General features: G+C 38.5%; 2 pseudogenes across 1 annotated transcript; one reads left to right on the forward strand and one right to left on the reverse strand.

Moving 5' to 3' along the window:
- Positions 1-626: 626 nt before the first annotated feature.
- On the reverse strand, positions 627-922 carry LOC115898639 (annotated as a pseudogene).
- Positions 923-9,674: 8,752 nt separating this feature from the next.
- On the forward strand, positions 9,675-12,527 carry LOC104659750 (annotated as a pseudogene). Its single transcript, XR_747628.2, has one exon. The product of XR_747628.2 is annotated as a protein DEK pseudogene (transcript).
- The last annotated feature ends 14,884 nt before the right edge of the window (positions 12,528-27,411 follow it).

Below are 27,411 nucleotides of genomic sequence, written 5' to 3' on the forward strand. Positions count from 1 at the left end.
GGTAATGTGATGCCTCCAGGTCTGTTCTTTTTGCTTAGTCTTGCTTTGGCTATGCAGGGTCCTTATTGGCTCCCTATGAATTTTAGAAATTTTTTCTAGTTCTGTAAAGAATGTTGATGGTAGTTTGATGAAAATTACATTGAATCTGTAGATTGCTTTGGGCAGTATGGTCATTTTCACAACATTGATTCTAACTATCCATGAACATGGGATGTGTTTCCATTTTGTGTCATCTATGATTTCTTTCAGCAGTGTTTTTTTAGTTTTCCTTGTAAGATTTTCACTTCCTTAGTTAAGTATATTTCTAAATATTTTATTTATTTATTTTGCAGCTGTTGTAAAAGAGATTGAGTTCTTGATTTGATTCTCAACGTGGTTGTTGGTTATAACAGTGCTACTAATCTGTGTACATTGATTTTGTATTCTGAGACTTTACTGTATTTGTTTATCAGATAAGGAGATTTTTGGATGAATCTTTAGGACTTTTTTTCTTTTTTTAAACTTTTTTTTACTTTATGAAATCTTACTAACATGTTTTAAGGGACAAACTCAGATGAGTAGGCTACAGTAAATAACTCTTATTTTGGAGAGTTAAAAACCAACTAAGATACTTCCAGATATTATCTTCAGGGATGCTTCTTATTTTTATTCTGGGACTCCAGGTAATATTCAGCCCCTACAGCTACCACAAATGCAGCAAATCCTCATTTGAAAGCTTTTAATAAGGCACCAACAAAGGAAACACTGTTTGCAAAACCACCCATGTATTTCCAACTTCATTGCAGCCCCATGGACACCTTAGCCCTTATGCAGCCAGCTTCTTCTGGATGGTTTCTAATGGTGTCCCTTCTATTTTCCATTGTTTATAATCTGGAAGTCCCATTTTACTCTGTTCATGTTCATGTCCATGTCGATTGTCCATGTCTGACAACAATCTGACCTCTCAGGACACTCAACTCAGGATTTTCTAGATATACATTCATATCTCATTGGCAAACAGTGACAGTTTGACTTCCGCTTTTCCAGTTTAGATTTCCTTTATTTTTATCTCTTTTCTGATTGCTCTGGCTAAGACTTCTAGTACTATGTTGAATTGAAGTGGTGAACGTGGGCATTCTTGTATTGTTCCAGTTCTCAGGGGAATGCTTTCAACGTTTCCCCATTCAGTGTGATGTTGGCTGTGGGTTTGTCATAGATGATTTTTATTACTTTGAAGTTTGTTTTTTTTTTTTTTTTTTTTTGAGACAGAGCCTCACTCTGTCACCCAGGCTGGAGTGCAGTGGTGCGATCTTGGCTCACTGTGACCTCCACCTCCCAGGTTCAAGTGATTCTGGTGCCTCAGCCTCCTGAGTAGCTGGACTATGGGTGTGCGCCACCACGCCTAGCTTTTTTTTTTTTTTCGGATTTTTAGTAGAGACAGGGTTTCACCATGTTGACCAGGCTGTTCTTGAACTCCTGACCACAGACTTCAGGTGATCCACCTGCCTCAGCCTCCCAAAGTTCTGGGATTACAGGCGTGAGCCACCGTACCCAGAAAAGTATGTCTCTTCTATGCCAATTTTGTTGATGGTTTTTAATCATGAGAGATGCTGGATTTTATCAAATAATGTCTCTGCATCTATTTAGAAGATCATATAATTTTTAAAAATTCTGTTTATCACATTGCAATTTTCATACGGATTGTACTGCATCTGTAGATGGGGTAGTATAAACATTTTAACAATATTTCTTCTTCCACTCAATAAACATGGGATATCTTTCCATTTATTCATATCTTACTCAATTTCTTCCATCAGTGTGTTGTAGTTTTCAGTGTACAAGCCTTTCACCACCTGGGTTCAATCTATTGCTATATATATTCTTTTGGTAGCACGCGAATATGAAATTGGTCTCTTGATCTTTTTTGGATAGTTTATTGTTAGACATGCAGAAATGCCACTCATTTCTGTGTGTTCATTTTGTATTCTGCAGGATTATTGTATTTGTTTATTAGTTCTAACAGTTTTTTTGGTGGAGTCTGTAAAGTTTTCTATATATAAAATTATATCATCAGCAAGTAGTGACAATTTCACTTCTTTCTTTTTTAAATGCCTTTTATTTCTTTCTTTTGCCAAATTGCCCTGGAAAGGACTTCCAATACTATGATGAATAGAAGTGGCCAGAGTGAGAATTCTTGTCTTGTTTCAGATCTTAAAAGAAAGGCGTTCAATTTTCCACCATTGAGCATAATATTAGCTGTGGGCTTCCATGTGGTCTTCCTGTGTTCAGGTACATTTCTTCTACACCTAATTTGGTGAGCATTTGTAACGATGAAAAGATGTTAAGCTTAGTCAAATGCTCTTTCTTCATCAAAAGAGATGATCATACGAATTTGTCCTTCATTCTGTTAATGTGATGGATCACATGTACTGATTTGCAAATGTTGAACCAACTTTGGATGCCAGGGTTAAATCCCACTTGATAATGACGGATGACTCTTTTAGTGTGTTGTTGAATTCGGTTTGCTATAATAGTATTTTGTTGAGAATTTTTGCATTTATATTCATCAAGGTTATTGACCTATAATTATTTTTTATTTTTTATTTTTATTATACTTTAAGTTCTAGGGTACATGTGCATAACGTGCAGGTTTGTTACATATGTATACTTGTGCCATGTTGGTGTGCTGCACCCATCAACTCGTTAGCACCCATAAATTCATCATTTATATCAGGTATAACTCCCAATGCAATCCCTCCCCCCTCCCCCCTCCCCATGATAGGCCCCGGTGTGTGATGTTCCCCTTCCCGAGTCGAAGTGATCTCAGTGTTCAGTTCCCACCTATGAGTGAGAACATGCGGTGTTTGGTTTTCTGTTCTTGTGATAGTTTGCTAAGAATGATGGTATCCAGCTGCATCCATGTCCCTACAAAGGACGCAAACTCATCCTTTTTTATGGCTGCATAGTATTCCATGGTGTATATGTGCCACATTTTCTTAATCCAGTCTGTCACAGATGGACATTTGGGTTGATTCCAAGTCTTTGCTATTGTGAATAGTGCTGCAATAAACATACGTGTGCATGTGTCTTTGTAGTAGAATAATTTATAATCCTTTGGGTATATACCCAGTAGTGGGATGGCTGGGTCATATGGTACATCTAGTTCTAGATCCTTGAGGAATTGCCATACTGTTTTCCATAATGGTTGAACTAGTTTACAATCTCACCAACAGTGTAAAAGTGTTCCTATTTCTCCACATCCTCTCCAACAACTGTTGTTTCCTGACTTTTTAATGATTGCCATTCTAACTGGTGTGAGATGGTATCTCATTGTGGTTTTGATTTGCATTTCTCTGATGGCGAGTGATGATGAGCATTTTTTCACGTGTCTGTTGACTGTATGAATGTCTTCTTTTGGGAAATGTCTGTTCATATCCTTTGCCCACTTTTTGATGGGGTTGTTTTTTTTTTCTTGTATATTTGTTTGAGTTCTTTGTAGATTCTGGATATTAGCCCTTTGTCAGATGAGTAGATTGCAAAAATTTTCTCCCATTCTGTAGGCTGCCTGTTCACTCTGATGGTAGTTTCTTTTGCTGTGCAGAAGCTCCTTAGTTTAATTAGATCCCATTTGTCAATTTTGGCTTTTGCTGCCGTTGCTTTTGGTGTTTTAGACATGAAGTCCTTGCCCATGCCCATGTCCTGAATGGTATTACCTAGGTTTTCTTCTAGGGTTTTTATGGTATTAGGTCTAACATTTAAGTCTCTAATCCATCTTGAATTAATCTTCGTATAAGGAGTAAGGAAAGGATCCAGTTTCAGCTTTCTACTTATGGCTAGCCAATTTTCCCAGCACCATTTATTAAATAGGGAATCCTTTCCCCATTTCTTGACAGCTGAATTCTACCAGAGGTGCAAGGAGGAGCTGGTACCATTCCTTCTGAAACTATTCCAATCAATAGAAAAAGAGGGAATCCTCCCTAACTCATTTTATGAGGCCAACATCATCCTGATACCAAAGCCTGGCAGAGACACAACAAAAAAAGAGAATTTTAGACCAATATCCCTGATGAACATCGATGCAAAAATCCTCAATAAAATACTGGCAAACCGGATTCAGCAGCACATCCAAAAGCTTATCCACCATGATCAAGTGGCCTTCATCCCTGGGATGCAAGGCTGGTTCAACATTCGCAAATCAATAAACATAATCCAGCATATAAACAGAACCAAAGACAAGAACCACATGATTATCTCAATAGATGCAGAAAAGGCTTTTGACAAAATTCAACAGCCCTTCATGCTAAAAACGCTCAATAAATTCGGTATTGATGGAACGTACCTCAAAATAATAAGAGCTATTTATGACAAACCCACAGCTAATATCATACTGAATGGGCAAAAACTGGAAAAATTCCCTTTGAAAACTGGCACAAGACAGGGATGCCCTCTCTCACCACTCCTATTCAACATAGTGTTGGAAGTTCTGGCTAGGGCAATCAGGCAAGAGAAAGAAATCAAGGGTATCCAGTTAGGAAAAGAAGAAGTCAAATTGTCCCTGTTTGCAGATGACATGATTGTATATTTAGAAAACCCCATTGTCTCAGCCCAAAATCTCCTTAAGCTGATAAGCAACTTCAGCAAAGTCTCAGGATACAAAATTAATGTGCCAAAATCACAAGCATTCTTATACACCAGTAACAGACAAACAGAGAGCCAAATCATGAATGAACTTCCACTCACAATAGCTTCAAAGAGAATAAAATACCTAGGAATCCAGCTTACAAGGGATGTAAAGGACCTCTTCAAGGAGAACTACAAACCACTGCTCAGTGAAATAAAAGAGGACACAAACAAATGGAAGAACATACCATGCTCATGGATAGGAAGAATCAATATCGTGAAAATGGCCATACTGCCCAAGGTCATTTATAGATTCAATGCCATCCCCATCAAGGTACCAATGACTTTCTTCACAGAATTGGAAAAAACTGCTTTAAAGTTCACATGGAACCAAAAAAGAGCCCACATTGCCAAGACAATCCTAAGTCAAAAGGACAAAGCTGGAGGCGTCACACTACCTGACTTCAAACTATACTACAAGGCTACAGTAACCAAAACAGCATGGTACTGGTACTAAAACAGAGATATAGACCAATGGAACAGAACAGAGTCCTCAGAAATAATACCACACATCTAATTTTTTTTTCTTATAATGTCCTTGTTTGGCTTTGGTATCAGGGTAATGCTGACCTTGACGAAAAGAGTTTGTAAATATTTCTTCTTCTTTAAAGTTTTAGAAGAGGTTTGAGAAGGATTGGTATTATTTCTTTTTTAGATGTTTGATATAACTCAGCAGTGAAGCCATCAGGTCTTGAGCTTTACTTTGATGGAAAAGCTTTTATTACTGATGCAATCCCCTTACTTGTTATTGGCCTATTCAAATTTTCTGTTTTCTTATAATTCAGCCTTGGTAGGTTGTATATGTCTATAAATTTATCTATTTCTTCTATGTTCTCAAATTTGTTGGCATATAGCTGGTCACAGTAATCTGTTACAATCTTTTGTATTTCTGTGGTATCAGTTGTAACATCTCTTTCGTTTCTGATTTTATTTAAGACATCTCTTTTTTGTTAGGTAATCAAGATAAAAGTTTATCATTTTTGTTTATCTTTTCAAAAAATAACTTTTTCTTTTGTTGATCTTTCATATTGTTTTTCTACACTTTGTTTCATTTAATTCTGCTCTGATCTTCATTTCTTTCCTTCTGCTTTTTGTCTTCTCCTTCTGCAGCTCTTCTTATGTGATGTTTGGTCTCTTGATGATATTCCATAATTCCTGTAGGCTTTCCTTATTATACTTTATTCTTTTGCCTTTTTGTTCCTTTGACTGGATACTTTCAACTGTTCTCTCTTCTAGTTCAGTGGTCCTTTCTACTGCTTGAGAGAGTCTGCTGTTGAAGCTTTCTATTGAAACTTTATGATTTTCTTTTGGAGGAGTCATGCTTCTCCATTGTTTTTAGTACTCTTTGTGTCCTTACATTGTTGTCTGCACATTTGAGGGGACAACGTTTCTGGACTTTATAGGTGTTCTTTGAAGGGATAGTCCTTCATTATTTAGTCTAGCCTGTGCTTCTGTTATGACCAGAGGGTGACAACCTTGGACAGGCAGAGTTTCTTGTAAGTTCTATAGTTGGCTAAGCTGCTGCCGCTGTTCTGATTGTGAGTGGGGCTGCTTGTTGGGCTGTGCTATCTGGTGAGACCACTGGCTGGGCTCTACTGTCAGACAGAGCTGCTGGCTGGGTATAGTGATGATTTCTTTTGAGACTGGTCACAACACATGTACCTTAGCTGGGTAATTTTACTACTTGGGCTCTGCAGTTGGGCAGGGATGCTGGCTGGGCTTTGAGGTTAGGTAGAGTTGCAGTTCAGGATAGGCAGCACGGGAAGCTATATTCCTTAAAAATGCACAGTTTCAGATTGCCTCCCTTCAGGGTGGAGCAGTGGGGTGGGCTTTTGGTTGAGTTAAACAGTTGTTAGATGTTCCTGGTCAAGCAGTTATATTCCCTATACTTCTATGAAATGCACAGAAGTGAGAGTCTCCCTGTCTGAGAAGGGACACTGAGTGAGCTTTTGGCTAAGTAAAGCCACTGCCTGACTTTCTGGGTCAAGCCGTCTAATCATTTTGCTTCTCTGAAATGTGCGAAGGTGGGATTCTCCTTGCTTGGGCAGGGTCACTGAAGTGGGATCTGAAGCTGGGCGTGGAGACTAGCTATCTAGAAATTCAAGCTAGATTGAACTTTCCACCGTGTTTTTGATGCAACCAGCTCATCTTTGCGTATGTGTTGGCTAGTATCTTTGCCATGAGGTTGGCTAGTATCTCTGATCTGGCACCACAGCTGACAGAAGCACAGAGGTACCACCAATATCTGCATGCTGTTCACTGTGACCTCTGCCTCCTTTCTTTGTTTTTATCTAACATGCAGTGGTGTAGCCATAATGTTTCCCCTCGTATTCCCTATCCTGTGAGAACAAAGTGATCCTTGGAAGTGTCTCTTGTTCTCTTTCCCTTCTGTAGCAACCTTGGGACCAGGGAAATCCTCTTTGTGGTGTGTCAACTTGAGGGAATGGGAGGGCTGACATGGTTGGAATAAGGGCATTCTTTTTACCCTCCAATTTGGATTTCATTCAGTTTTTCAACCACACCTGTGTCTTAGGATTGTTTTCATGTAGAGGAGTTTTCAAAAGATGTTCTGGTCTGTGGGTAGTTGCTAGACGAACTTTCTGTGGCAGCAATGGAGACAAAGATTTTCTGTTCTGCCATCTTGCTAATGTCATCCCCTAGCATGGCTCTCTTGAAATGTTACTCCACATTGTGGCAGTCTGAGTTTACATTAAAGGGGCATTCTACAGCATTGTTAAGGTTTGCAGATACCAACATTTCTGAATCAATTAGATTCATCCACTTTTCACCCTTATTCTTTGACACAGTACATCAATTTCCTTGGTCTGCATCTCCTTATTTTCCTACTGTCATCATGGCACTTGGATATATAATTTAGTTTGTTCTTGCTTGTGGCCTTGAGTTTCTCCTAGCCCCATTTGAAAAGTCCTCCTTGATTTGGAGTGTTTCCATAGGACACTTAGTTTAATGACCCTTCCTAATCTCTAGCTTCTCTCTGTCTACCCATATACCTTTCTGGAGAGTCATAGATAGAATCTACCTCATAAATTTATTGTGAGACCGAAAGGAAATAATATATATGTAAGTGCTTTATAAACTCTGATTTCTTTATACTTGTAAAGAAATCTTTAGTTTTAAAGCCATGAATTCCCAAACAAAAAGATTACAGCAAAAGTAGGGCACAGGAAAAAGAGTAGGTAGGTAGAAAGTTTATCTCCGTCAGTGGTAAGATAAATCAAAAGCATGAAATAGAGTGGCCTTTGGAAGAGTCAGGGCAGCTAGGTTGGGTTGTCCTCATCAGTCTGATAGAGCGCACCACACAATTCATCTTCCTCTCTGCCCCTCCATCTCAAACAATTTGTAGATCCCTCTTCCATTTTCCTCATGCCAGATTTTTTCTTCTTAATTTTTCCCCATGCTAGATTTTTTTCCTGCCCTTAGTTTAGGACATTTTATCCCTTTATTTCTCTCCTTATATTACTTTCCTGCTTCTTCTGCCTTATGAGTTTCTGGTTCTTGCTCTTTATCCTTAAAGTGGGTTTTGTTATGGTTTCTGGGGCAGCTGCTCTAGACGCTTGTAGTACATGTCATACCAGGAGTCAACCTGACCACTTTGACTGCTCAGAGAATATTTTTTGCCATAGTAAAGAGACAAGAAAGAGGAGCTGAAAAGCATGGTGAAGGAGTCAGGAAGTCTGGATTATACCATGCATATGCTGGGTAAACTTTGGTAAGTCCCTAGCCTCATGGAGGTCTCAGGTTTACCTATTTATACATAGAAGGTGCTAAACTAGATAATGTCTAAGAGCTCTGATGTGCTGGATTCTGAAAATGTCATCTTAACTTGCAACACAGAGAATTATTTTTTGTGTGTGGGGATAGAGGATAGTAGGACTTGAGCTAGTGATTGGACGATTGGAATAAATTAGCTCTCTTGTTTCCCAGCACATTGCATCATGTTTCTATTCTTAGAGTCTCTAATCAATGCCTGAAAATACAGATTGGAGACCCTGCTTCCCAAAATAACTTTCTACTGTGTCAGCATATAGTGTCTGCACACTGAAAATAATTGACTGTATTGTGAGCTGAAAAACTCTGAATAAACTTTTTGTTTCCAAAACATGCAGTTGGCAGGTTTCCTAGGATGTGATGAAAGGGGATAAAGAGCTTCCAGGTTGCTTAGCAAAATGGCCCAGGAGTTTTACAGTTCACTAAGCCCTAGATCAATCAGAATCAAATATCATTGATTCTACCTTCAATTTTATCAAAGATTATGGGACCTTTTTCTCTAAAGCAAACCATTCTGTAGCCACTGCAATAAAAATAATTTCCAGAGAATTTGGAATTGCTTTCATCAAATTAGATTGTGAAATGAAAACAAGTACTTACTGACTTAATTTCTCTAACACATGCTTCATGAACATATTTTGAATGTTATAATAACTTGTGCAAGAGTATATGCAGCAATGACTTATAACTAGGGAGTCTGAGTCAAGGTCTAAGCTAGATGTTTGAATTTGTAGAACTGATTACAATAATCTTTTATGCCCCTGAATTGTTTTCACTTGCATAGCTAAATCAGAAATTTTGACATCTTTCCAAATCCCAAACTCTCAACCTCCCTGCATCTGTGTCAAAACTCCTTTAAATTAACTCTCAACCTCCCTGCATCTGTATCAAAACTCCTTTAAATTTTTCCTGCTATTGTGAAAGTAGCACTTGATAACTATCTAAGACTAACCCCTCAACTGCGTTTTGGATTTCATATCCTCTCACCCTGTTGAAGAAATCACTCCTGCAATAAACGTTTCCTTGTCTCTTGTATATCAAACATTCCTCCCTTTCTACTAGGTCACTTCCATCAGAAATGAAAATAGAGCCCTCCGCCCGCGGCCGAGGCGACCCCTCGCGGTCCCTCCAGCCCGGGCTTCCCGCGGAGGCGCCCGGCCACCCCGCTTCCCCCGCCCGGCGCCCGCCAACTCCCAGCTCGCGGCCCTGATTGGTCGCCGCATTCCCGCTCTCCTTCCCGAACTGCCATTTTGAAAATCTTGTTGATTCTGGGGAGCCCAGCGCGCGGCAGCGAGCGTCACGCTAGACAGCGGCCCGCGCGCCTTCTCCTCGGCGTCGGCAGCCGCCGCCTCCCAGAACCTCCTCGTGCCCTCGCGTGCCAGGCCCGTGGCGGCCGGGATCCGCGGTTCACAGCACGTCCGCCTCGGCCCCTGCTGCGGAGGGAGAGGGAACCCCCGCCCAGCCCGCATCCGAGAAAGAACCCGAAATGCCTGGTCCCAGAGAGGAGAGCGAGGAGGAAGAGGACGAGGACGACGACGAGGAGGAAGAGGAGGAAAAAGAAAAGAGTCTCATCGTGGAAGGCAAGAGGGAAAAGAAGAAAGTAGAGAGGTTGACAATGCAGGTCTCTTCCTTACAGAGAGAGCCATTTACAATTGCACAAGGAAAGGGGCAGAAACTTTGTGAAATTGAGAGGATACATTTTTTTCTAAGTAAGAAGAAAACTGATGAACTTAGAAATCTACACAAACTGCTTTACAACAGGCCAGGCACTGTGTCCTCATTAAAGAAGAATGTGGGTCAGTTCAGTGGCTTTCCGTTTGAAAAAGGAAATGTCCAGTATAAAAAGAAGGAAGAAATGTTGAAAAAGTTTAGAAATGCCATGTTAAAGAGCATCTGTGAGGTTCTTGATTTGGAGAGATCAGGTGTAAATAGTGAACTAGTGAAGAGGATCTTGAATTTCTTAATGCATCCAAAGCCTTCTGGCAAACCATTGCCAAAATCTAAAAAAACTTCTAGCAAAGGCAGTAAAAAGGAACGGAACAGTTCTGGAATGGCAAGGAAGGCTAAGCGAACCAAATGTCCTGAAATTCTGTCAGATGAATCTAGTAGTGATGAAGATGAAAAGAAAAACAAGGAAGAGTCTTCAGATGATGAAGATAAAGAAAGTGAAGAGGAGCCACCAAAAAAGACAGCCAAAAGAGAAAAACCTAAACAGAAAGCTACTTCTAAAAGTAAAAAATCTGTGAAAAGTGCCAATGTTAAGAAGGCAGATGGCAGCACCACCCAGAAGAATCAAAACAGTTCCAAAAAAGAAAGTGAGTCTGAGGATAGTTCAGATGATGAACCTTAATTAAAAAGTTGAAGAAACCCCCTACAGATGAAGAATTAAAGGAAACAATAAAGAAATTACTGGCCAGTGCTAACTTGGAAGAAGTCACAATGAAACAGATTTGCAAAAAGGTCTATGGAAATTATCCTACTTATGATTTAACTGAAAGAAAAGATTTCATAAAAACAACTGTAAAAGAGCTAATTTCTTGAGATAGAGGACAGAGAAGATGACTCGTTCCCATAGATTCAAAGATCTGATTTATACCATTATACCAGCAAAGAGAATGTATTTCCTTTTCTAAATCCTTGTTAAGCAACATTAGAACTTACTGCTGACCTTTTTATCTTGAGTGTTACGTGAATTTGAGTTTGCTATTTTAAATTGCATTTCTATGCCATTTTTAGTTTAAAATCTTGCATGGCATTAATTGTTCCTTGCTTTTATAGTTGTATTTTGTACATTTTGGGTTTCTTTATATAAGGTCATAGATTCTTGAACTGTCGTGGTTTTTAGTGTGCTTAATATTAGCTTGCTTAAGGCATACTTTTAATCAAGTAGAACAAAAACTTATGACTGGGATTTATACACACAGAGATTGCAGTATTTAGTATATGAAATATTTTGAATACACATCTCTGTCAGTGTGAAAATGCAGCAGCAGTGTGTCCATCATATTAAAAATATACAAGCTATAGTTGTCCAGATGACTGAATTGGAACTTTTCTCCTGCATGTGTATATATGTCAGATTGTTAGCATGACAGAAGTGACAGATGTTATTTTTGTATTTTTAAAAAACAATTTGTTGTACATAAAGTTTTTTTATTTCTTTTGTGCAGACCACTTTTTAAACTCACATAGGTAGGTATCTTTACAGTTGTAGACTATGGAATGTCAGTGTTCAGCCAGACAGTATGATGGAGCAGGGAAAGTCAACTCAGTGATGGAACACTGAAGGAACAGACAGTTATCCTGCTTTGCTCGAAAGTGTCATCAATTTGTAATTTTAGTATTAACTCTGTAAAAGTGTCTGTAGGTACGTTTTATATTAAGGACAGACCAAAAATCAACATATCAAAGCTTCAAAAACTTTGGGAAAGGGTGGGATTAAGTACAAGCACATTTGGCTTATAGTAAATGAACCGATTTTTATTAACTGCTTTTGCCCATATAAAATGCTGATATTTACAGGAAACCCAGCCACCTTCATGATTACGATTAAAGTACCAGATAATAATGCCAGAATATAATGTGCAAGTAATCGTGGATCTCGCTGACAAAGTGTCTCAAAAATAATACACTTTTACATTAAAGAAATTTAATGTTTCTCTGGAGTTGGGGCTCTGGCTTTTAAAGTTTGTCTAATCAGTGTTGATTCTAGATGATCAACATAATGGACCACTCCTGAATGAGACTAATTTTGTCTTTCAATTTACTGTCTTAAATCAGTTTATTAAATCTGAATTTTAAAACATACTGCTTATGACAGAATGACACATTTGATGTACCAATTAAGTGTTGAAAAATACCTTTGCATCATAGAACAGAAATATATATGTTGAATGTTAACAGGTATTTTTCACAGGTTTGACTTGTTTGATAGTTACTCAGACACTAGGGAAAGGTAAATAGAAGTGAACAAAATAAGCAACTAAATGAGACCTAATAATTGGCCTTCGATTTTAAATATTTAATTTGTTCTTATAAACCTTGTCAATAAAATTAATCTAAATCAAAAAAAAAAAAAAGAAAATAGAAAAAGGACAATTTTTAAAAAAACTAAGTATCTTTTCTATTATTAGAAGCAAAAATAAAAATGTATTTTACTCTATATCACCCTCCAGCTACAGCCCAGTTTCTCAGTTGCCTTTTACAAAAAAGCAATACTTTTCAAAGATGCCTTTTTTATCTAAAATCTTTCAACTCTCCTTTAGAAGGCCCACTCCATTCTTCTTAAAACATTTTTAATTTATTTTGGCTTCCAAGATGCCACTTTCTTCTGCTTATTTCCTATATTACTGGGCACACTGTTTCAGGCTTCTTTCATTGTCTGCTTGCTTCTTCTCTGCATGATCTCTAAATACTGGAGTATCTGCAATCTGCCCCAACCCTCTACCAACCTACATTCTTACCTAACCAATCTCAATCTATTCCATAGCTCTACACATGCCCCAAGTGCAGATCTCTCTCTTCAGTTTTAGACATACATGAAACTGCCTAATCAATATCTCTTGAATGTTCAGTAGGCATCTGTATTAGTCCGTTTTCATGCTGCTGATAAAGACATACCGGAGACTGGGAAGAAAAAGAGGTTTAATTGGACTTACAGTTCCACATGGCTGGGAGGTCTCAGAATGATCACAGGAGGAGAAAGGCACTTCTTACATGGCAGCGGCAAGGGAAAATGAGGGGGATGCAAAAGCAGACACCCCGATAAAATTATCAGATTTCATGAGACTTATTCACTAACACGAGAACAGTATGGGGGAAACTGCCTCCATGACTCAAATTTTCTCCCAGTGGGTCCCTCCCACAACATGTGGGAATTATGGGAGTACAATTCAAAACGAGATTTGGATGGGGACACAGAGCCAAACCTATCAGCATCTCAATCCTAAAATTTGTAAACAGGACTCTTAATCCACGCCTACCTCACAGGCAACCTGGTCCTCCACAGACTTCTTTTTTTTTTTTTTTTTTTTTTGGAGACGGAGTCTGGCTCTGTCGCCCGGCTAGTTTTTTGTATTCTTTAGTAGAGACGGGGTTTCACTGTATTAGCCAGGATGGTTTCGATCTCCTGACCTTGTGATCCGCCCGTCTCGGCCTCCCAAAGTGCTGGGATTACAGGCTTGAGCCACCGCGCCCGGCCAGACTTTTTCTTTACAGTATCATCCACCCATCTTCTCAGTTCAAATACCTAGTTGTGTTCTCATCTCTTCTAACTCCCCCAATGCCCACATCCAATCTATCAGTAAATCCAGGAGGTTCTACCTCCGAAATATTTCCTGAATTCAACCTCTTACTCTATACTACAAATCTAGTTTCGATCACAAACCTAGTTTCTGTTCTATACTACAAACCTAGTTTCGATCACAATCATCTCTCTCCTGAACTCTTGCAATAGCTTCTGAATTGATCTACCTGCTTATTCCCTTGCCCTTTTTTGGCCAATTTGCCACAAAGCAGACAGGATGATCCTTTCAGAAGTTAGTCAGATCATGTCATTCTCCTGCACAAAACACTACTTTGTGTTTTCATTACCCTTAGAATAAAATCTAGACTCCTTATCATGGCCTTGAATACGCTGTAGGATCTGGCCTCTGGCCACCACTTTTATCTCATCTTCCACCCCTTGTCTACTGCCCCTGGGCTACATCATATTATTTTTCCTGAAATATGCTAAGCTTGTGGCTATACTAAGACTTTTGCACTAGTTCTCTTTCATATTTGTCATCTATTTTTATCATTATTAAACCCAATGTGTGTGGAGGTAGAACTGTAATTTGCATGTGAGATTTGATGAGATCAATCTACAGACTTTGCAGCTGCAGTACAAAAGATGCACACAGTGAGACTTGGAAAGAAAATCAAATATATTAAACTGCCAATTCACTCAAAAATAATCCCCTAATATTCTTTTATGAAGAGAAGCTTGTTGAATTATATGTTACTCTTAGTTCTCTATCATATAATTACTTTTGAAAAGAATTTTGTACTGTAATTAAAAACATGGTAAAATCATAATATTTATAAAAATAATTTTCCTGCCATTATGACACTTAGATTGGTTTTTATTCAGTAGAAATACTGTAATATAATTGACCTTTTGTGCAATCCTTGATTTCCTTAAAATAAAAAGAGAATATAAGATGAAAAAAGTAAATATTATAAGGAAGTAGAACATTTCTATAATTTTTAGAAATTTGCATTTTATAAAGCTTTTTGTTGAATATTTCTGGGTTAGGATTGATAGACATAAAACCTGATTTGATTGGTTTGCAAAATCCATTTACTGAGAATAACTCTTTTTTTTGTTATCAGAATTGATTAAATCTAGCTATTCATTTGGGATGACACAATTAGACAAAGAATGAGCCTGTGTGACTAAATTGGGACCACCACAATCAATGCATCCAGTGACCTTTCTTAATTCTTTTACCCTGAACAATAACCTGAATTGAATTTTAGAAAGAACTTATAATCTCGAGACCAGTTGTTTTTAAAGTGTCCTTTAAGAAAGCTACAATATCAGTCAAGATTAGTTCCTCTAGCATTATGCTGCTGCAATATGCAATCAGTCAACTATCTTGTGATGAGATTTAGCCAAGAAAATTTGCAGGACTATACTTAGGATCTGCAATGAAAAATTGATTCATTAGCATATGAGCCATACATTATTGATTTTTGCTTAGGAAAAAAATCATCAGTTTTAAAATCAGTTTATTTGAGTAGTCTAAATATAATTTCCTTTTTTGAATGAAGGAAAATTTCCAAGAGTATTTATACATCTCCTGTCCTTTTAAATGTTCTTCACATACTAAGGCATATTACCTGTTACCCACCTAATTTTGTCATAATGAAAACTGTTATTACAAAGAAACTTTTTAAAAACATATATTTTTTATGTGGATGAAGGCAAATGTGCAACCTGAGACACATTTTTTGAAATGTGTTTCTGGCTTTTGGGGTTGCCATGGGTATTCTGAAAAACAGGTCTTTTCTACTGATTATAATCAAGGTGTAGGCTTGGTAGGTTTAGATCCTGCTAAAAGTGTGTTCCAGTACTGGGAAGTTGACATTGGAGTAAAAGGAACACAAGCTCTTAATAAGTTACATACATTTTTTTCCACAAGCAACTCTTGCAACAAGAATTTATGAAGTGACGCTAGTCTTGAGAGAGTAAGAATGGAATGAAAATAAGTCAAATACAGTGTGAGCTTAAAGAAAAGCTGAAACCATATCATGGTGTATCCACCTCAAAAAGTGTTATGGGATTAAGGAACATATTCTTGTCAGTACAGTTATCTTTTAACAATATTTTGAAAATAACAGAATTTCAGTTATTTAAAATATACTTTGTTGCAATGCTTAGTTCTCTTACAATAAGATAACACTACATACCTATTAAAATGACTTTTTAAAATTTCACTAAAGTTCCAGGATACATGTGCAGAATGTGTAGGTTTGTTACACACACACACACACACACACACACACACACACACACATATATGCCATTGTGGTTTGCTGCACCTATTGACCCATCCTCTAAGTTCCCTCCCCTCGCCCCACACCCCCAATAGACCCTGGTGTTTGTTGGTACCCCTCTATGTCCATGCGTTCTCACTGTTCAACTCCCACTTATGAGTGAGAACATGCGATGTTTGGTTTTCTGTTCCTGTGTTAGTTTGCTGAGAATGATGGCTTCCAGCTTCATCCATGTTCCTGAAAAGGACATGATCTCATTCCTTTTTCTGGTTGCTTAGTATTCCATTATGCGCATGTACCATATTTTCTTTATCCAGTCTATCACTGATGGGCATTTGGGTTGGTTCTATGACTTTGCTATTGTAAATAGTGCTGCAATAAACATATGTGTGCATGTGTCTTTATAGTAGAATGATTTATATTTCTTTGGGTATATACCCAGAAATGGGATTGCTGGGTCAAATGGTATATCTGGTTCCAGATCCTTGAGGAATCACCATACCGTCTTCCACAAAGGTTGAACTAATATGACATTCCCACCAACAGTGTAAAAGTGTTCCTATTTCTCCACAGCCTTGCCAGCATCTATTGTTTCTTGGTTTTTTAATAATCACCATTTTGACTGGCATAAGATGTTATCTCATTGTGGTTTTGATTTGCATTTCTCTAATGATCAGTGATGTTGAGCTGTTTTTCATATGTTTGTAGGCTAAGTAAATGTGTTCTTTTGAGAAGTGTCTGTACATATCCTTTGCCCACTTTTTGATGGGGTTGTTTGTTTTATTCTTGTAAATTAGTCTAAGTTCCTTATAAATTCTGAATATTACGTCTTTGTCAGATGGGTAGATTGCAAAAATTTTCTCCCATTATGTATGTTGCCTGTTCACTCTGATGATAGTTTCTTTTGTTGTGCAGAAGCTCTTTCATTTAATTAGATCCCACTCATCAGTTTTGGATTTTGTTGCAATTGCTTTTGGCATTTTCTTCATGAAGTCATTGCCTATGCCTATGTCCTGAATGTCTATTGCCTAGGTTTTCTTCTAGGGTTTTTATGGTTTTGGGTTTTACATTTAAGCCTTTAATCCATTTTGAGTTAATTTTTGTATGAGGTGTAAAAACGGGGTCCAGTTTCGGTTTTCTGCATATGGCTAACCAGTTTTCCTGGCACTATTTATTGAATAGGATATCCTTTCCCCATTGCTAGTTTTTGTAGATGTGTGGCATTATTTCTGAGGGCTCTATTCTGTTCCATTGGTCTATATGTCTGTTTTGGTACCAGCACCATGCTGTTTTGGTGACTGCAACCTTGTAGTACAGTTTGAAGTCATGTAGTGTGATGCCTCCAGCTTTGTTCTTTTTGCTTAGGATTGTCTTGGCTATACAGGGTCCTCTTTGATTCCACATGAAATGTAAAGTAGTTTTTTATAATTCTGTGAAGAATGTCAGTGGTAGTTTGATGAGATTGGCATTGAATCTATAAATTACTTTGGGCAGTATGGCCATTTTCACAATATTGATTCTTCCTATCCATGAGGATGGAATGTTTTTCCATTTGTTTGAGTCCTCTCTTATTTCCTTGAGCAGTGGTTTGTAGTGCTTCTTGAAGAGGTCCTTTACATTCCTTGTTAGCTGTATTCCTAGGTATTTTATTGTCTTTGTACCAGTTGTGAATGGGAGTTCGTTCATGATTTGTCTCTCTGCTTGTCTATTGCTGGTGTAAAGGAATGATTTTTGAACATTGATTTTGTATCCTGAGACTTTGCTAAAGTTACCTATCAACTTAAGGAGTTTTGGGGCTGAGATGATGGGGTTTTCTAAAGGTAAAATCATGTCACCTGCAAACAGAGACAATTTTACTTCCTCTCTTCCTATTTGAATACCCTTTATTTCTTTCTCCTGCCTGTTTGCCCTGGCCAGAATGTCCAATACTATGTTGAATAGGAGTGGTGAGAGGGGGCATCCTTGTCTTGTATGGGTTTTCAAAGGGAATGCTTCCAGCTTTTGCCCATTCAATACGATATTGGCTGTGGGTTTGTCATAAATAACTCTTCTTATTTTGAGATATGTTCCATCAATTTCAGTTTATTGAGAGTTTGAAACATACCCCATTTAACTTATGCCCATCTATCTTAAAGTCATATAGCACTATAGCATATATATATGTATGCCATATATAGATATAGTGTTATGTAAGATCCTTACAATGGTGTACTTCCAGTTATCTCCTCAAATCCCTTGTCTTTGTCATGCATTTTAAATCTACATATGTTAAATCCCAAGATATATCATTTTTACTTGTTATAGTCAATTATTTTTAAAATAAATTTAACTTTTTTCAATGAGGAAAGAATTCTGAATATCTTTGCACATATTTATTATTTCTGTTGCTCTAATCTTTTTACGTTGATCCAGGGTTTTCTGTGGTATCCTTGTGTTCTCACTTGAAGAACTTTCTTTCACATATTTAGTATTACATATTTGCTGGATAAATTCAGTTTTGTCTGTCTGAGAAATCTTATTTGTCTTGATGTTAAAAGGATTTTCTTTCTGTATATTGAATTCTAGGTTGCACTTTTGTATCAGTAATTTATAGATGTCATATCATCTCCTGGCTTGCATAGTTTCTGAAGAGAAGTGAATGTTTATTTTTATCTTCCTTCCTTTGTATGCAAGCTATTATTTTCCCCCCTTTGGCTGCTTTATAATTTTTCTCTATCATTGGTTTTCAACTATTTTATTACAATGTATCTTGATGTGTTTTGTTGTAGCTGTTACTGTTTATAGTTTTTTATGTTTGTTAAACTTTGTGGGTCTATGGTTTTATAGTTTTCATGAAATTAAGAAAAATAAATCAAATTCTTCAAATATCTTTTCTGTCTTCTCTAAATGCATTTAATATAATGACACATATGTTAAACCTGCTTTATATTGTACTGCAGATTTCTAAGATTCTGATTTTTTAAGTCCTTTTTCTTTCTCAAGTGCAGTTTGGAGAGTCATCTATTGTTGCATCTTCGTCTTTTATTCTGCAGTAACTAAACTGCTTTTAAGCTCATCTTGTAAATATTTTGTTTTAGATACTGTATTCTTCATCTCTACAACTTCTTTTTGTTTCCAGTTTAAACCTCTCAGTTATCTCTTCATGGCGTGCATGAGTTCCTTCAAATATTTGAAAATATATATAAAAATTATTTTAAAATTATTTAAAAGTCTTTGTTTTTTAATACAGTAATTTTTGTCACTTCTGAACATTTCCATTGGCTGATTTCTCTCCTGCTTATGTATTTCTTCTTTTACTGCTTTGCATGGCTAAGAATATTTGATTGAATACTGAACATTTTATATGGCTAAATATCAGAACCCCATTGTGCATCTTTAAGAAATGTTGAACTTAGTTTTGTCAGTCAGTTAAATAACTTTCAAATCAATTTTGTTAGGGTGGATCTAAAGTATCCTTTACTTTAAGTCTAGTTTCACCTCTACTAAAATGTGATTTTCCGGAAGTTGCCTGAATGCTCCAGTTTTTCAACAAAGTATTTCCACTTGGTCAGAATTTGAAAGACCTCCATGTTGTATGCTGTAGGAATAGTTCAGTTTACAGCTCTCCATAAGTACTTTGCCTAGCATCATGACGTTTCAGCTTACACACGCACATTTTAGTATTCAGCAACCTTCTCAGCAAAACTTCTGTGAAGATTTCTCAAACTCATTCTCTCTGTAGCTCAACAACCTTGTCTCCGGAACTATTTCCCATAAATTCCATATGCATCTGCTTTTTCAAACTTTAATATCTGTATTTCCAACCGACAAAGATTGTTATGTGTTGCTTCTTGTCTTCCACTGTGTGCCACAGTCTGGAAGTACCTGTGATATGATTTGGCTATGTCCCCCCCCCATTCTCATCATGAATTGTAACTCCCAGAATTACCATATGTCATGGGAGGAACTTGGTGGCAGATGATTAAATTATGGGGATGGGTCTTTCCTGTGCTGTTCTCATGATAGTTAATGAGTCTCACAAAGTCTGATGCTTTTAAAAATGGGAGTTTCCCTGCACAAGCTCTCTTTTTGCCTGCCACCATCCACATAAGATGTGAGTTGCTCCTCCTTGCCTTCCAGCATGATTATGAGGTCTCTCCAGCCATGTGGAACTGTAAGTCCATTACATCTCTTTCTTTTGTAAACTGCCCAGTCTTGGGTATGTATTTATCAGCAGTATGAAAACGGATTAATACAGTAAATAGGTACCCAAAGAGTGGGGCATTGCTGAAAAGGTATCTGAAAACATGGAAGCGACTTTGGAAACAGGTAACAGGCAGAGGCTGGAACAGTTTGTAGGGCTCAGAAGACAGGAAAATGTGGGAAAGTTTGCAACTCCCTGGAGACTTGTTGAATGGCTTTGACCAAAATGTTGATAATGATATGGACAATGAAATCCAGGCTGAGGTGGTCTCAGATGGAGATGAGGAACTTGTTGAGAACTGGAGCAAAGGTGACTCTTGTTATGTTTTAGCAAAAAGACTGGTGGTGTTTTGCCCCTGCCCTAGTGATTTGTGGAATTTTGAACTTGGGAGAGACAGTTTAGGGTATCTGGCAGATGAAATTTCTGAGCAGCAAAGCATTCAAGAGGTGACTTGGATGCTGTTAAAGGCATTCAGTTTTAAAAGGGAAACAGAGCATAAAACTTTGGAAAATTTGCAACCTGACAATGTAATAGAAAAGAAAATCCCATTTCCTAAGGAGAAATTTGAGCCGGCTGCAGAAATTTGCATAAGTAATGAGGAGGCAAGTGGTAATCCCCAAAACAATGGGGAAAATGTCTCCAGGGCATGTCAGGACCTTTGCCACAACTTCTCCCATCACAGGCCCAGAAGTATTGGAGGAAGAAGTCATTCTGTGGGCCTGGCCCAGGGTCTCTCTTCTGTATGCAGTCTAGGGATTTGGTGGCCTGTGTCCCAGCTGCTCCAGTCATGACTAAAAGGGGCCAAGGTACAGCTCAGGCTGTTTCTTCAGAGAGTGGAAGTCCTAAACCTTGACAGCCTCCATGTGGTGTTGAGCCTGCAGGTGCACAGAAGTCAAGATAGGAGGTTTGGAAACTTCCGCCAAGATTTCAGAGAATATATGGAAACATCTGGATGCCCAGGGAGAAGTTTGCTGCAGGGGTGGGGCCCTCATAGAGAACCTCTGCTAGGGTAGTGCAGAAGAAAAATGTAGAGTTGAAGCCCTCACACAGAGTCCCTACTCAGGCACTGCTTAGTGGAGCTGTGAGAAGAGGGTCACTGTCCTCCAGACCCCAGAATGCTAGGTCCACTGACAGCTTGCATCATGTGCCTGGAAAAGCCACAGAGACTCAGCACCAGCCTGTGAAAGAAGTCAGGAGGGGGGATATACCCTGCAAAGCCACAGGGGCAGATCTGCCAAAGGCTGTGGAAGCCCACCTTTTGCATCGGTGCATCCTGAATGTGAGATATGGAGTCAAAGGAAATCATTTTGAAGCTTTAAGATTGGACTGCCCTCCTGGATTTCAGATTGCATGTGGCTTCTAGCCCCTTTGTTTTGGCCATTTTTTTTCCCCATTTGGAATGGTTGTATTTACCCAATACCTGTACCCCCACTGTATCTAGGAAGTAACTAACTTGCTTTTGATTTTACAGGCTCACAGGCAGAAATAACTTGCCTTGCCTCAGATGAGACTTCGGACTGTGGACTTTTGAGTTAATGCTGAAATGATTTAAGACTTTGGGGGACTGCTGGGAAGGCATGATTGGTTTTGAAATGTTAGGACATGAGATTTGGGAGGGGCCAGGGGCAGAATGATATGGTTTGGCTGTGTCCCCACCCAAATCTCATCTTGAATTGTAACTCCCAGAATTCCCATCTGTCATGGGAGGAACCAAGTGGGAGATGATTAAATTATGGGGGCAGGTCTTTCCTCCACTGTCATTGTGATAGTGAATGAGTCTCACAAGATCTGATGGTTTTAAAAACAGGAGTTTCCCTGCACAAGCTCTCTTTTTGCCTGCCGCCATCCTCATAAGATGTGACTTGCTACTCCTTGCCCTCTGCCATGATTGTGAGGCCTCGTCAGCCATGTGGAACTGTTAAGTCCATTAAATCTCTTTCTTTTGTAAATTGCCCAGTCTCCAGTATGTCTTTATCAGCAGCATGAAGTTGGACTAATACAACCTCCGAACAGAATGTTGAGGCAATTGTATACCTCACCACATTTATTTATCTTATGTCCTGGGTCAAAGTCCTCTATTGTCTATTATCTAATATCTGAAACAGCTGTTTGATATTTCATCTTTTTTTTTTTTTTTTTTTTTTTTTTTTTTTTTTTTTCAGTTTTCTTGTTGTTTATGGCTGGGTGGCAAATCTGAAATCAGTCATTTCACCAGGGCTGGAAGGTGAAGTCTAATACTGATATTTTTAAACAATTTTTATATTTCTTTTATTCTTATTTTTTCTGATTATAAAAATAAATATGCTAGCATAGGAAAAGTACAGATGAATACAGAAATCTAAATCACCCAAAGATAACTGAAATATAATTTTAATCCTTGTCTAATTTATTTCTATATCTGAACCTAGGGTAGTCAGATTACATGCAGAGCTGTTTTACTCATCGTTAATCCTGCAATCGGCTACCCAGCTGCCTACCAGAGACATATGTTTTTAAAACAATGAAGGAATTTTTCTGAAGGAATTGTCTCCTTGTGGTCACTATTCCCATGACAAATGAGGGAGGGATTGTGGGAGAGAACTGTTGTCAGGGGCAACCTGTCCTACTGTTCCCGTGTTTTTTGAAAGTACAAAATGTGAGGTCTTAAAGTATATATACCAGACAGCAAATAATATTCTTTATCCGAAATTAATTATGAATAAATGCTCAGGATCAAATGTAAATTTTTCCCACAATACCTAATGTATAGGAATTGTTGTGCTTCTTTGTTTTTTGAAATCAAATCAAATGCGGCTCCAAGACCTCTACTTGTCAAATATGGTGAACAGTTCATTGAATCTCTATTTTTTTCATGTCTTTCTCCTCATTTGGCTGTACCAGGATTGAATAGCACAGGGCAGTAGATTAGAGGTCTTTCTAGTCATCATTCCATAGTCACTGCTGAGGATGTTGCCTAAACTTAAATGCCTAAACTTAAATGCTCTTAAAGGTATGTGGTGCTACTGGTGCTATAGTTCCTCTAAATCAGAATGATCTGAAGGACCCTTAGCATTTAACATGGTCTTTGGTGTCATCCAGGCAGGTATACTCATTTCAATACACCAACACCTCTAGGATGCTTCACGGGATTTGGGCATAAGTCTCAACCACTTTGCCAACTCAGCTTTCTCCTCTCCACTCCTAAAAGATTCACCTTTCAGGCTGGGCACGGTGGCTCACACCTGTAATCCCAGTACTTTGGGAGGCCGAGGTGGGCAGATCACCAGAGATTGGGAGTTCAAGACCAGCCTGACCAACATGGAGAAACCCCGTCTCTATTAAAATACAAAATTAGCCGGGTGTGGTGGCGCATGCCTGTATTCCCAGCTACTCGGGAGGCTGAGGTGAGAGAATCGCTTGAACCCGGGAGGCGGAGGTTGCGGTGAGCCGAGATGCTGCCATTGCACTCCAGCTTGGGCAACAAGAATAAAATTCCATCTCAAAAACAAAACGAAAAAAGGATTCACCTTTCCCTGTCAGTCTCCTGTTAAACCATGTCTCTCTGCTACCTCTAAAGAAAGAAAAAGAAAGACCCAGTTTCCATCCGGGATCATCCAGATTATTTGCTCTCCATGGGACCTAGACCTTTGAAAGCATGTGTCATTATGCTTATGTGTCATTAATATGTGTCATTATTATGCAAATACCATAATAAATGTATTTGCTGTTACACTGTCATTCATTTATTTAATATTTACTAGATATGTCCATTATGCTAGGCACTGTGTTGCAAAATGCCTGCCCTGATGTTTATAAGGGCTGCCATTTGCTCAATATACTCTCTTCTAATTTTAGAACATCAGAGAGATAATTTTGTAACTACACCAGCTTTCTTTAATACCTCTGCTCTACCCCTGCTATTATGATTATTTATAATTACAGTATTGGCCTGTTCAATAGTAGCTTCAGAATTGCTATAACATGGGCTTAAGTCGAGGACTGCTAGGGCATTTTCAATCTCAGTACTTTTACTAAGACTGCAGATGTGTTTAGGGTGGTTTGGGAAGTGGCTGATAGAGAAGGGCAGAGGTAAAATCTATTTATCATTCATCGCTTAATGATGCCACTGCTTTATCAAACTTCTTGAGTCACTTTTTTTTCCTGATTCTAAAACCATCAAATTACACTCATGTCTTTTTTTCTGTCAGAAATAAAATGAATCTAAACAATATGGCACTTCCCAAAGTGTATCATTAATACACTTCATTCCATTGTATGTCAATGGCTATTTATATACTTTAAGAATATTGTGAAGCTAAGTAAGTTAGGAAACATCAAGTTAAATGAAGGTAAGAAAAAAAAAAAAGAAGGTAAGGTTCTTGGAGCCTTTAGTACACATAAGTACATCATGTGTATTTTGAATCATCAAGAGGAGAAAACAGTATGAGTAGTCTCACTCTCATATTTTGTGTGTGTGGTTCGTTGTTGCTGTTGTTGTTGAGACGGAGTCTCACTCTGTTGCCCAGGCTGTAGTGCAATGGTGTGATCTCGGCTCACCACAACCTCCACCTCCCAAGTTCAAGCAATTCTCCTGCCTCAGTCTCCCAAGTAGCTGGGATTACAGGTGTGTGCCACCACGCCTGGCTAATTTTGTATTTTTAGTAGAGACAGGGTTTCACCATGTTGGTTACGTTAGTCTCAAACTCCTGACCTCAGGTGATCCGCCGACCTAGGCCTCCCAAAGTGCTGGGATTACAGGTGTGAGCCACCACGCCCGGCCTCACTTTCATATTTGATCGCAGAACTCTTTGTGCAAGGAGCATCTCTTAGGGCTTATATTTCATAAAACTTTCTTTGGGAAACTCTGGTCACAGATGTATTAATTATTAGTATTAGTGTTCTATTCTTGACTTGAATGAGCCAGAGAGAACATGGAGTTTTTCTCTGATGGTTTGTGGATTTCCCCAAACCCTCTATTTTGTTCAGAATTAGGTCCAGAATAGTAGCAAGTCCCCTAGCTGCACCTAGATCTGTTTTGGAGGTGAATTTCTTAGCACAGCAAGTCACAACCTTGTCAGATATTCTGATCTTTGCTGAATTGCACTTCCAACTGTTTTCCAGAAAAGTGAAAGGTTATATCTGAAATAAATTTAATTTCTGGGTAAGTTTTGGAATCTGGGCCAGGAAGGCATCATCTGCATCTGCCAGCTGGTCTGTGCTAAACCTTATTCCAGTGTTTCCTAAACTCCAGCTATCAATTCATGTAGCAGAATCACGAAAATATTTCGCAGAACAAATCACGTGCAGAGAAAATGCAAGTCTTTTATTTTCTCTGTATCTAGCTTGGCCTTTCTCTAAAGCTCTCTCCCCACTTTCTGATGGGGAAAATAAGTTTCAGTCTTCTTTGCTTAAACCTCATTGAAATATAATAATTTAAAGAGTCATTTTCAACTAATGCCCAGTCCCTTTAAGAAAAAAAAAATCTCATCATCTCAGATTTCTCATTCTTTCACATCTCCACCTCAGCTTATTTTAAAAATGATACCTGGGTAAGATGGTGTGTGCGTGTGTGTGTGTGTGTGTGTGCATGTGCTATGATTTCATGTGCCTAATATAAGGAGCAAAATATTAGAGTTCTCTGCTCTTGTCGCATGGTGATATCTCTGGTCTACCTTGGTGATAATTCTGGCAACTGCTTGTGCTGCTGGTATTTATGTTGAAGGCTACCTATAGCCTGCACCTTGGTCTCTCTTGGCTTGTTCAAAGCCTGAGAATCCTCCCTGGCACGTTCAGTTGGCTAAATATTACTCAGCTTTCCCTGGGTGCAAGGTCTTGAGGTCTCTGTCATGTCCTCTTTCTGCCTCTATTGCCTAGTGTAGTTTGCTCCCACCTTCGTGGTGGTGGGGTTATCTTGTTCTACCATAATGGTTCCCCATGGCAGGCCCCTTCAGTGTGCATGCCATATACAAATCAAGCAAAGCTTGGAGACAACTCAGAGCTTCCATTTGCCTGACCACACTGCATGACCAAGTGTGTTTTGATGCAGGTAGCCCCTAACTGAATGCATACTAGAGTATCACATTGGAAGTGAGGACAAGAGACCCTCTTTATGCTCAGTGTTCCTCTTCCTAGTTGGGACACATGTCTGACTGCTGTGCCCTTGCCCTTTACACCTCTTCTTTATCTCTTATTCCCCCTATGTCATATACATTTTCCAGACTCCAGCTAATCCAGGAAATATTTTCTACACTGGCAAAATGTTAACTGAGTCCTAAAGGTTAAAAAAGGGAGTAAGGAACTTAAAAGTTCCCATTTTAAACCATGAGTTTGGTTTATAAAGATACTGGCTCACTGCACCGAAAGCAATGTGATATATTCTTGGTTCTTTCCTTCTACAACAAATCTTTACCTCCTTCAAGGAAAATGGATGCTTCAGATCACTTAAGAAAAAAGCCTTATAGTCAGAAACGCAAGTGGAAGAAAAATCTACCACATTTTAAAAAATCCTCTCAATTATACTTAACCATCTTCCCATTATCTATTATTCATGCAAATTATGGTTATTCAGTAATTTTCTTTATTCTCTCCCCCTTTTTAAGCTTATTTTAAAAGAAAACGTATCAAGCATAGGTAAAGAGCTTTCCCTAATTGTTCCTCAAGCCAACTTTCTCCTTAACTGCATTTAGGTGAACTGAAAGCTGGGGCTCCTCAGATCCCAGGAACAGGCAATAGAAACAATTTTTTTCCATCTTGGAAGAGGTATGTGCCACCACCAACTTATTCATCTGCACTTTCAGCTCTCTCTGCTTAACTGTGTCTTCATTCCTTTCTCCTTTCCTGCTCTGAAACCAAGGGCTATGAATGCCCCTGCCCCAAGTGGTAAACACAGCCAGCTTCCTGGCCCTGATCAAGGATCAGTTGCTCCTGGATTGTGCTGCTGGATTTGTTTGGGGAGAGAAGAATTATCTACACATTATTAAAATCTTTTTTGCATTTGATATTAGGAATGTTTTCACACCCTTGGAAACTGTACATATTAATACCACTTCTCTCATTTCACCATTTCATGAATGCTCTCCTGAATGCCACAAAAGTATCCATTGTATAGAGAATAGCTTTTATGATGAATTCGACTGTAGATTCTCTTCCTACTAAAAGTTGATACTACATATGAGACCATTCTCATCACATTATTTGTATAAACTCGGGTTCATCCTGTTTATTATCTTTGTGTGGTATGTTGGCATCTACATATTTGAAGC

The sequence above is a fragment of the Rhinopithecus roxellana genome, chromosome 7 (assembly GCF_007565055.1).
Source record: "Rhinopithecus roxellana isolate Shanxi Qingling chromosome 7, ASM756505v1, whole genome shotgun sequence".
Classification (NCBI taxonomy): Eukaryota; Metazoa; Chordata; class Mammalia; order Primates; family Cercopithecidae; genus Rhinopithecus; species Rhinopithecus roxellana.